We start from the raw sequence: 13,027 nt of genomic DNA on the forward strand, positions 1-13,027 counted from the left end.
GTCAGGTGATCGTGTGGTGAGGGGAAAAGAAGTTGGAACGGATGGGACGTGCTGGGTAAGAGGAAAAGACAGATTAAGGATGCGTTTATGGAAAAACGTTCTTTTTGTCATCATACCTAAAATAGGTCTGACAAAAGGATTAATGAAACAGTTGAGAAATTATCAATGTGATTGCGGATGGACACTTTATTGCGGATGACCAGATGTCATTGCGGATGAACAGATGTCATTACGGATGAACAGATGAATGTCTGCAGTATAGGAACTGAGGAGAGCACTTGTACAAAAGGTTAGTAATAACAAACAATAAGGACCCATGAAAGATAAGTATGATTTATGGTTGCGGTACATAGACTGCGGTACCAAAACCATCTATCATAAGTAGGTTTCAGTTAGAACCGCAACGGAGACCGAGGATGGTCTGCGGTATCTATCAATTCAAAAAGAATTGTGGGTCTGGATTCAACATTCCCAACATTTGCAGGAAGGTGTTAAGTTTAGTGGAGTCGAGAACTTTTGTGAACACATCAGCAATCTCTTCATGAGTATGGACAAAGATGAGTTCAATGTTACCTTTCAAGATGTGGTCTTTGATGAAATGATACCGTAGTTCAATATGCTTAGTCTTGGAGTGCTGAATAGGATTATGAGAAATCGCTATAGCACTTTCAGAGTCACAATAGATCGGTATCCGCATCATTCTATATCCGTAGTCCAATAATTGAGTTTTCATCCAAAGGACTTGAGAACAATAGCTGGCTGTGGCCACATACTCAGCTTCTGCGGTAGACAGAGATACACAACTTTGTTTCCTTGATGACCAGCTGACGAGTCTTCCACCCAGAAATTGACAACCACCTGAAGTGCTTTTTCGATCTAGTTTGCATCCGGCGTGATCCGCATCTGTGAATGCTTGAAGGATGAAATCATTGTCTGCGGGGTACCATAATCCAAGAGACTTGCTTCCTTTCAGATACTGTAGTATCTGTTTGGCTGCGGTCATATGTGACACTTTTGGGTCAGCCTGATACCTTGCGCATACACCTGTTGCAAAGACAATGTTTGGACTACTTGCGGTGAGGTACATCAAAGAGCCTATGATACCTCTATAAGTCTTGTGATCCACAGATTCGCCTGAGGGATCAGCAGAGATCTTATATCCGAAGGCCATGGGGACCTTAGCCGAAGAACAGTTGTCCATAGAATATTTCTTTAACAGTTCAGTGGTGTATTTCTCTTGATGAATGAATATCCCTTGCGGAACTTGTTTCACTTGAAGTCCTAGAAAGAAGTTAATCTCTCTATTCATGCTCATTTTGAATTTGTTGGTCATGAGCTTGGCAAATTCATCCACCATTCCTTGATCAGTCGATCCGAAGATGATAGCATCCACATATATTTGTACTAGCATAAGGTGGTCACCATTTGCTTTTCTAAATAAAGTGGGATCAATTATTCCTCTTTTGTATTCGGACGAGACAAGAAATTCAGATAGAGTCTCGTACCATGCTCTTGGGGCTTGCTTCAGACCGTAGACTACTTTTTCAAGTTTGTAGCAGTGGTCTGGGAATTCAATACTTTCAAAGCCTGGAGGTTGCTGAAGATAGACCTCTTCTTTTAATTCCCCATTGAGAAATGCACTCTTAACGTCCATTTGGTGTACCTTGACGTTTTTGTGGGGTGCGTATGCTAAGAAGATTCGGATGGCTTCCATTCGTGCCACCGGAGCATACATTTCATCATAGTCAACACCTTCAAGTTGACTGTAGCCCTTTACAACTAGCCTTGCCTTGTTTCTGACTACCGCACCAGATTCATCCAGCTTGTTTTTGAATACCCATCTAGTACCAACAATGGTGTGACCATGTGGCTTTGGGATGAGCTTCCACACCTTGTTTCTTTTGAATTCTTCTAGCTCTTCTTGCATTGCGGATATCCAATCAGGTTCTAGCAATGCTTCTTTGATCGTTCGGGGCTCGACTGAGGACATAAATGTTGCGTAGTGACGATGATCAGATGAGTCCTTGGAAGATCGAGTCTAGATACCTGCGGATGGGTTGCCAATGATTTGACCTGGTGGGTGGTCTTTCGTCCATACGTGTAGACGGGGTTGTAGATGATCAGCAGCTGCGGTAGAGGGAATATCTTCAATATCAGAAGATTCTACGGTTGGAGATGGCAGTTCCCCCTAGATTTGAAAACATCATGCGGAATCATCTTGGTTTGTTGGAACGAGAATGGAATTTTCTTGAGCAGTTGGAAGAGGTTCCCCCTGGATTGCTGATGGGAGTTCCTCTAGAACCTGAGAAGGTTCCCCCTGGACTGCGGATGGAAGAGTGATAATCCTTGAATCGGTTCTTGTGTCAATGTTCTCTATGAGTTCATCATCCGAATCCGAAGATACGTTTGATGGTAATGATTCTCTGCGGATAGGAACTTGAGAAGCATCAAGTACTGGAACCTCGACGGTTGTTGCTTGATCCGGAGTAGAGCTTTCCCCCTCAACCGGAGAGGTGGAAGTATTGAGAGATGCTACTTCGGATAGTGATGGACCAGAAACATCAGCGTGTTGTTGTTGAGCTGCCGGTGACACAAGAACTTCAGATAACTTGGCTATTTCTACAGGGTCGAAGAGATCGTCATAATTGACTTCAACAAGATTTAATGGACCCGAAGAGGCAGGAATATCGCTTTCCATGATTATGGTGGTTTCAGTGGATGGAGGGGCGTTGCGGATGTGAGAATCATCAAATTTCACATCGAAGCTTTCAATGATTAGCCCTGTACGTCTGATGAGGACCCTGTAAGCAACTTTGTTAGTGGAATAACCGAGGAAGATGCCTTCATCAGACTTCGGTGCAAACTTGTTAAGCTGATCGCGGTTGTTGATGACGAAACATATACACCCAAAGATATGAAAGAAGCAAACATTTGGCTTGAGGTTGTTAAGGCCCTCATACGGTGTCCTATTGAGGCGTTTGCACACAATGCTTCGGTTTTGTACAAAGCATGCGGTTGCTACAGCTTCAGCGCAGAAGTAGAGAGGAAGGTATGCAAAGTTGAGCATGGATTTGGCTGCTTCTACTAGTGTGCGGTTCCTTCTCTCTACTACTCCATTTTGTTGAGGTGTGTAAGGAGCAGAGAAGTTGTGAGTGATGCCTTTGGAAACCAAGAAACTGTTGAGAAGATGATTAGTAAACTCGGTTCCATTATCACTGCGGATACGTCTTACTGGAAGCTTGATCTGAAGCTCTATTTCCTTGATAAAATTGGTGAGAATCTGCGGTGTTTCTGACTTGAGTCTAAGGAAGAAGACCCATGTGAAGCGTGTAAAGTCATCTACAATAACCAGTATGTATTTCTTGTGATGGAGACTGGCTACGGTTGATGGACCGCAGAGATCAATGTGTAAGAGCTCTAGAGGTTCAGAGATTGAAGAATCAATCACCATGGGGTGACTTGCTTTGGATTTCTTCCCATATTCACACCCCGGACATAGAGTATCGTTGCTGAATTTGAGAATAGGGAGACCTCTGACTAGTTCTCCGGTGACCAAATTGTTGATGTACCTGAAGTTGAGATGAGCTAGCTTGCGGTGCCATAGCCAGCTGACTTTAGATACAGCTTTGAATAGGAAGCACAATTGCGGTCTACCAATGATCAGAGACACATCCAAAGGATACATGGTACCTTCGGATCGGGATTTGATCAGACACGTGCTCCTATCACTTGTCATTACATAGAAAAATTGATCATCAAATTCAACTCGATGTCCTGCCTTACATAGTTGGCCAACACTGATGAGATTGTATTTAAGGCTTTCTACATAAGCAACCTCTTGAATAGAAAAATTCCTCGTAGTGAGAACACCATAACCTCGGATGAATCCATTCGCATTGTTGCCGAATGTGACATTTCCACCATTGCATATTGGCCTAAAATGACGAAGGTATTCTAACCTTCCGGTCATGTGCAAGGAGCAGGCACTGTCAATTAACCATTCATATTCTTGTTCCTCCTTGCACAAAGCCTGAGAATTACACGGTTAGTTTAGGCATCCAAACTAGTTTGGAGCCTGGGGCAATTGGTGAATTTCTGAATGATGCATGGACCGAGGTTTCAGTGACGGGTCTCTTGTCAAATTTTAATCCTAGTCCTGGGTGATTGTGCAGATTTGGAGTGTTGTGAGTTTTTGAAAAAATACGAGGTTTCTGACTCCGAGTAGATTTTGATGGGTTTTGAGAATTCCAACACTTCCTAAGTGTACATGCAACCCTAATAACCTTGAATCTATGTTTTCTCTATATACATGCAAATTTCTTTTTCAAGGTTATTTCCTAACTAGCATGGCATGGGGATTACATAGAACATAAAACTAGTAGAAATACATACCTTGTTGTTGCTTGGATTCCTTCAAGACTTTGTGAGCCTAGCACCCCAAATGTTGTGCCTCAAATGCTTCACACAACACCACAAGACTTGGAATAACTTGAGAGAATGTCACTTAGCCTCAAAATCGGTTATGCCCTCTCTAGTAAAACTAGGTCACGATTTTGCTAGCCATAGGGTTCCTTTTATAGTGTTGTCACAATTAGGGTTTACACATGAATGCCCTTAATTGTCATGACTCTTGATTTCTCATGACCCATGGGTTTGTAACTCCCATAGACTATCCATGGAGCTCCATATGGTTATAACCAAACCCATAAACCATGGATCATTAATCCACAATAAAAGAATTGATGATTGTCATAATCAACCCTATATATTTAATTAGTCTCACTTTGATCACTAGATTAATACTAGATTAATATTTGATCAATACTAATTAAATAATACTATTATTAATATATTAGAACTTATAATATATTAATAATCATAAGTGCCTTATTCTCTCATTTAGTCTATCCAAGTATTGCAATGCCATGCAACCCAAATGGACCATGCCGGGTCGGGTCAAGTACATACCAAATAAAGTTATGGACTTAGACACTATATCCAACAGTCTCCCACTTGGATAAGTCTAATAACTATATTTGCAAATATGACTTCAAAATCCGACTAGCAATCGTAGCTCTTTCAAAGTCTCTCGGAACTGAGATGATGATGATACGCCATTTAAGATAAGTGATCATATAATCCTCTGTTCTCATGATATCAGCCGGACAAACACATGGAACATGGTCTTACTTATTGTCCAGCATTTGTTTCTCGATCTCTGATTTGTTTCGACATAGAACTAAATTGAACACATCAATTAGGTTCTGACCGGGCCCGGTACATAGGTCAAAACCAAATCATCGAGGGGCCCAGATATCGCTTCTATTTCTAGAAGGAACAGATAAACTTCGACTGATATGCTTGTACTAACTACTTGTTGAATTATTCACAAAGTCACGTTTTATGACATCGAGTTACCAATGCGTTTTCGTGCAATCATTTAATAACCAACTCATAGTCAACAACTCATATCTCTAGGTTTGAAGATTTATATGATATTACCGTCTCACGATCACTCGAGATAAATTCCATGAGTGATGCAAGTGAGCGTGGGTTGGATCCAATACTCAGCCCTTATGAGTACTCATGAATGTTGTAGCAACCATTGCATTGTCCAAAGCACTTTTAGACAAATCATACAAGCCAAATTCATGACAGTCTTAAATCAATACTTACTTCCAAAGTTTGACTGACTGTGGATGGTTTGAATAATAACATAATTATTCTGGAAGTAAAAACATCCAAAATTGAAACATAGTAAACAATCAACACAAGATAGTAACACCTTACTCATAAATAAATAACAACTTTTATTTATCATCAAATGTCAATTACATTTTACAAGTTTCAGGAATCTAATTATTGAAACTAATATCATCCTTCAGCCCAATGCGCCTCGCATGCTGTAAATGCTTAACCCTGCTCAGTCCCTTCGTGAGGGGATCTGCCGGGTTCTCATCTGATGATACCCTCTTAGCCACGAGGAGTCCTTCTTCTATTCAATGTCTGATGAAATGGTATTTTCTGTGATCTCTTGGTTCCTTAGCCAAAGCAACCGCACTTTCGCTGTCACAGAAAATTTCCATTGGCTCCTTTATAGCTGGTACAACTCCAAGGTCTCCGATGAAGTTCTTTAGCCATATCGCCTCCTTAGCTGCTTCACTTGCTGCTATGTACTCTGATTCACAAGTAGAATCAGCTACTGTCTCCTTCTTGGAACTTTTCCAAGTAATTACCCCTCCATTTAGGATAAAGACCCAGCCTGACTGAGAGCGGAAATTATCCCTATCAGTCTGGAAGCTAGCATCGCTATATCCTTCCACTCTCAAGTCATCACTGCCTCCGAGGGTAAGGACCCAATCCTTAGTCCTCCGCAGATACTTGAGAATGTTCTTTACCGCTGTCCAGTGTGCCTTGCCAGGGTTCCCTTGATATCTACTGACCATGCTCAAAGCAAAGGCCACATCAGGGCGAGTACAAGTCATAGCATACATGATCGAGCCCACAACGGAAGCATATGGTATATGACTCATTTCAACTATCTCAGCCTCTGTACTCGGACTTTGAGTTTTACTCAGCTTGACATTACTCTGGATTGGTAATTCTCCTTTCTTGGAATCTTGCATACTGAAGCTCTTCAGCACTTTATCCAAGTAAGTACTTTGACTAAGTCCAATTAGTCTCTTACTCCTATCTCTCAATATCCTTATCCCTAGGATATAGGCAGCTTCCCTAAGGTCCTTCATAGCGAAACACTTCCCAAGCCAGGACTTAACCTCCTGCAAGGTTGGGACGTCGTTTCCTATGAGAAGTATGTCATCCACATACAATACCAAGAAGCTAACTATGCTCCCACTAGCCCTGACATACACACAAGACTCATCCTCACTCCTAGAAAAGCCAAACTCTTTGACTTTCTCATCAAAGCAAAGATTCCATCTGCGAGATGCTTGTTTCAATCCATAAATGGATTTATCAAGCTTATACACTCTATTAGGGTATCTTGTATCGACAAAACCCTCTGGTTGAGCCATGTAAACATCCTCAGCCAACTTTCCATTAAGGAAAGCGGTTTTGACATCCATTTGCCATATTTCATAATCATGAAATGTAGCTATGGCTAACAATACTCTAATAGACTTAATCTTAGCTACTGGTGAGAAGGTCTCCTAATAGTCAACTCCCGGAGTTTGAGTAAAGCCCTTCGCAACCAGTCGCGCTTTGTAAGTATGTACCTTCCCATCCATGTCGGTCTTCTTCTTGAAGATCCATTTGCACCCAATTGTCTTACGACCTGGTACATTGTCAACCAAGTTCCAAACTTGATTGTCATACATGGACTGAATCTAGCTGTCCATAGCCTCCTTCCATTTAGCAGACTCAGGGCCTGCCATGGCTTCCCTGTAATTATTAGGTTCATCCAAATCTATTAGTGTACTATCACTAATAAATGTATCACCTTCAGTGGTGATGTGATAACCATAATAAAAATCAGGTGTGTTCCTCACCCTAGTGGAACGTCTTGGAGGTACAGACTCATCTATCGGATCAACAGGAGTGTCCTCCTCAGGTTGGTCGATAGCATTTGAGGTTCCTTCACCACTTGACTCTTGAAGCTCTTCAAGGTCAATTTGCCTCCCACTGTCCCCTTGGCTTATGAATTCTCTCTCACGAAAGACTCCTCTTCTTGCTACAAAGACCACATTATCACTGGGTCTGTAGAAGAGGTAACCAAAGGATCTATGTGGGTAGCCGATGAAAATACACCTCTCACTTCGAGGTTCAAGCTTATCATGAGTCTCACGCCTCACGAAAGCTTCACAACCCCAAATCTTGATGTGGTCCAAATTGGGAACTTTCCCAGTCCACATCTCGTGAGGTGTTTTGGCAACCTTTTTAGTAGGGACTAGATTAAGGATATGGGCGGCAGTCTCTAAGGCATACCCCCAGAAAGAGATTGGTAACGAAGCTCGACTCATCATGGAACGAACCATATCCAACAAGGTTCGATTGCGCCTCTCAGCTACACCATTCAACTGTGGTGTTCTGGGAGGTGTCAATTGTGAGACAATCCCACATTCCTTAAGATAGTCAAGGAACTCAATGCTAAGATACTCTCCTCCCCGATCGGATCGGAGCATCTTGATGTTCCTGCCCAATTGATTCTCCACTTCCTGCTTAAACTCTTTGAACTTTTCAAAGGTTTCTGACTTATGCTTGATTAAGTAAATATATCCATATCTACTGTAATCATCAGTAAAAGTCACATAATAGCGATTAGCATCCCTTGTAGCAACTCTGAAGGGCCCACACACATCCGTGTGTACAAGGTCCAACAAACCTTCACCCCTATCACAAGTACCTGTGAAGGGTGACTTTGTCATTTTTCCAAGCAAACAAGACTCGCAACTATCATCTGACTTGAGGTCAAATGATTCCAAGACTCCAGCCTTTTGGAGTTGGCCTATGCGCTTCTTGTTAACATGTCCAAGACGACAATGCCACAAGGATGCTTTATCCAAGCTATCTGAAGAATCAATATACAACACATTATTTCCTAGATTGTCTACAACATTCACGGCTTCATATACACCATCACAAGGTAATCCTTTAAAGTAAAATACATCATTGTAATAAACATTAATAACACCATTTTTATTATCAAATGAAAAAGAAAAACCTTGTTTGTACAAGCCATGAAAAGAAATAATATTTCTCGCTATTTCGGGCGAGTAACAACACTTATTCAAATCTAACATTAACCCATTATTAAGCAATAAAGAATAAACTCCTATCTTGGTAACAGGTGATGCTTTCCTGTTGCCCATGACTAAGTTTATCTTCCCGTGCTCCACTTGCTCACTTCTTCTTAGTGCCTGCAAATCAGTACAGATGTGAATACCACAACCTGTATCAAGCACCCAAGAATTAGCATTAGATGAGTTATTAGACAATATTGTGTAAATACCTACATGGGTGGGTTTAACCTTCCCATCCTTTACATCTTGCAGACATTTAGGGCAGCTTCGCTTGAAGTGTCCCTTATCCTGGCAATAGAAGCACTGTGCTTCCTTTGGGTTTGAAGAAGGAGTAATGGGACCTTTCTTTTTCCCACTTGAAGAGGAACCATCAAGAGTCTTACCCTTGGTACCCTTCGAAGGGCTTTTCCTCTTCTTACCCTTTCCCTGCCCAATAGCCAGAACAGGGGCTGTTGAAGGAGTAGAAGTAGCAACCGCTTTACCCTTAAGGCCATTTTCAGCTGTCCTTAAGAGTCCTTGAAGTTTGCTAAGTGTGACTTCCTCCTTGTTCATATGATAAGTCATACGAAACTGATCATAACTTGGAGGTAAGGAATGGAGAATGATGTCAATCGCCATTTCCTCAGGAAAGTCAACATTTAGCTTTAGCAACCGGTCAACGAACCTTTGCATCTTCTGCAAGTCACCGGTGATGGGTTCACCATCCTTCATCCTTGCGGTTATCATGGAGGAGATGATTTCATACCTCTCCTGACGCGCGCTCTGATGGTACCTTTCCATCAGATCCAGGTGCATCTCATAGGGGTAGAAATCTTCATAGGATTTTTGAAGTTCAGGAGTCATGGTGGCCATCATGATGCATGCTACTTTAGTAGCATCCTTTTCATGTGCAACAAACTCCGCAAACTCTTCAGGAGTAGCACCGGCTTCACTCACAACCTTAAGCTCCCTATCGAGGACATATTATTTGTCCTCATAGCGAGTAATCATTCTGATGGTTCTGATCCACTCATTGAAATTGGATCCATCAAAGATGACCTTACCACACAAGTTCATAAGGGAAAAGGAGCTTGTTGGGTTTGAGCCAGAAGCATTGTTGGAAGACATCTGAAAGGAAAGAAAGACAAGTTTCATTAGATTAGGAATCCTAAATAATTCACCCAAATGAAATATTAAGGCTAGGATCCAACAAACTATTTATAGTTGGAAGAGGGATGCCGTAATCCATACTATAAAATATTTGAAGGTAGGTAAATGACGATTTACCAATTTCCACCATAAGAACGAAATATTTTATTATTAGGTTTTATTGGTTTTGAAACTCCTAGATCTTTTGAGATACATTGAACTTTTCAATGGCATGTTTGAATCTCGATTGTGCCCTCTCAAGTTTGTGACTGGGATGCTGAGGATCACAAACAAGGTGTGAATAACCATACAAATTGACTTGGTACCCTCAACAATATTACCTAATCGATGTGTCGGTTAACCACACACGCTCCACCGATCTATAATAAGGTCAAGTCACCCTTTGCCACACTTACTAGTCCATGTTAGTGTGCCGGTTAACCACACACGCTCCACTAACGACTTGGTAAGGTACAAAGTGTAATTTTATGGGCTAGCACCAATTTCACATTTTCCTAAAGTAACTAAGATTGGGAATTTATAATGTATAGTTACTTTATAATTCATTATACTTTTAACGAGTATTTAAAGTCGTATCCTACCCGTTCGGCTAACGACCCTCCACCGATCAAGGAAGCGGTGGGTGAGAGTGCACACCCATTAAGTCACCATTTTATAGGCAACAACCTTATACCCCCCTTATAGACCGGCTTCATGAATGAGGCCTACTAACGGTAAGAATGACATATTCTTATACATATCTATATAATAAAATTATAATAATAGTATAAGTGTTGATTTTTAAACCTTTTAAAAATCTAAGGTTTAATTTGGAATTAAAGTATTAAAGTGTAAGACTTTTCAAATTCCAAAACTTGAGGGCAAGATTTGAAACTATTCCAAGTCTCTTCAATCTCTTCAATTTGTAACTTATGAGTTTTAATGGTTCATAAAAATGAAGACTCTTTATTTTATGAAACATCTTTAGTTCTTTAATCATAATTAAAAGAAGTAACTTTTGGTTATCCATAACTTGAGGACAAGTTATGGACACCATCATTGCAATTAAGATCATGAATTAAACATACATGGAGGTTACATATAATTCCTATGATCTTCTAAAAACTCATAAGAACACAAATTCATGTCAAGCAATTTCAAGAAAATCATATAAACATATACAATACTTGAAAATTGATAAAAGTCATGTAAAATGGGTTAACATAATCATTATCATTTTGAAAAACAAATTTTACAAGTCCAAAACAGATTGGGATAATGATCTTAATCCATTTCCAGCAACAAAACTCGAAAAAACTGCCCAGCACGCTCCTACTCGCTGAGTGCATTATTCTACTCGTCGAGTAGGATGAATTTGTTCATGGACTCGGCGAGTCCTCCCCATGGACTCGGCGAGTCCAGTCATCAGAATGCAGAATTTTCGATTTTTAAGCAGTTTTGCATCAAGTATACAGAAAACAATCCTAGGCTCTAGGCTCTGATACCACTGATGGGTTTTGAGCATTCTAACACTTCCTAAGTGTACATGCAACCCTAATAACCTTGAATCTATGTTTTCTCTATATACATGCAAATTTCTTTTTCAAGGTTATTTCCTAACTAGCATGGCATGGGGATTACATAGAACATAAAACTAGTAGAAATACATACTTTGTTGTTGCTTGGATTCCTTCAAGACTTTGTGAGCCTAGCACCCCAAATGTTGTGCCTCAAATGCTTCACACAACACCACAAGACTTGGAATAACTTGAGAGAATGTCACTTAGCCTCAAAATCGGTTATGCCCTCTCTAGTAACACTAGGTCACGATTTTGCTAGCCATAGGGTTCCTTTTATAGTGTTGTCACAATTAGGGTTTACACATGAATGCCCTTAATTTTCATGACTCTTGATTTCTCATGACCCATGGGTTTGTAACTCCCATAGACTATCCATGGAGCTCCATATGGTTATAACCAAACCCATAAACCATGGATCATTAATCCACCATAAAAGAATTGATGATTGTCATAATCAACCCTATATATTAAATTAGTCTCACATTGATCACTAGATTAATACTAGATTAATATTTGATCAATACTAATTAAATAATACTATTATTAATATATTAGAACTTATAATATATGAATAATCATAAGTGCCTTATTCTCTCATTTAGTCTATCCAAGTATTGCAATGTCATGCAACCCAAATGGACCATGCCGGGTCGGGTCAAGTACATACCAAATAAAGTTATGGACTTAGACACTATATCCAACAGATTTGACATATGATGAATCCTTTTGACAACTACACTGACATTTACAAAAAGAGATTTTGTCTTTTGATCTGACACATCGCTTGGTCAGCGGTCTATAGGATGAATTGGACTTGATACCGGTCCGAGGTTGGTAATCCCTAACATGAGTGGTGTTGGGTTTTGAAAAAGTTTGTTTTTGAAAAGGTTTAGCACGTGTAGGTCTTTGAGTTCTTTTTGGTGGAGTTGGTAGAATACCCTTCCACTTTTTGAAATTTTGACGTGACTTTAATAGTGTTGGAGTTGGTAAGATACCTTTCCATTTTGGGTCATCTGAGGAATAGACTTGAAAACCATTGTTTTGAAAAGACTTTGCACCTTTTTGGGTTTTGTTAGATGAATTAGGAATGACTGATGAAACTTGACATTCCTTTTTGCGTGTTTTCTTCATAGGAGAGTTTTTTGAAAAATAGTGTGAGAAAACAAATTTTTCTGGACTCTTGGACTTTGGAAATCTGACATGCTTCTTGTTTTTCAAAAAAATTTGTCTATTTGTGCCACGGGATCGAATATCCTCTTTGAAATCCTTTTTAGCTAAGGATTTTGGTGAACCGCAGTCTTTGTTGTTCAACTGCGGTTTACTAGAACGCTTTGAAAATTTGTGAAAACGAGGGCTTGAGTCATCAGAACTTGAAGATTCAGGGATTTGAGAGCATTGACCCACTTCAAAGTTTTCTATGGGTAATTCGTGATGAATTGTTTGAAGAGTGGCAGAACTTTTGTTCGAAGACTGCGGTAGGGATGACCTGACTACTGCAGAGTAAGTCTGAGTTGGGACTTCAGTGGGACTTTTATGGAACTTTTTACTACAGTGTGAGAC

The sequence above is a fragment of the Lactuca virosa genome, chromosome 3 (assembly GCF_052849685.1).
Source record: "Lactuca virosa cultivar CGN04683 chromosome 3, Lactuca_virosa_CGN04683_v6, whole genome shotgun sequence".
Taxonomy (NCBI): domain Eukaryota; kingdom Viridiplantae; phylum Streptophyta; class Magnoliopsida; order Asterales; family Asteraceae; genus Lactuca; species Lactuca virosa.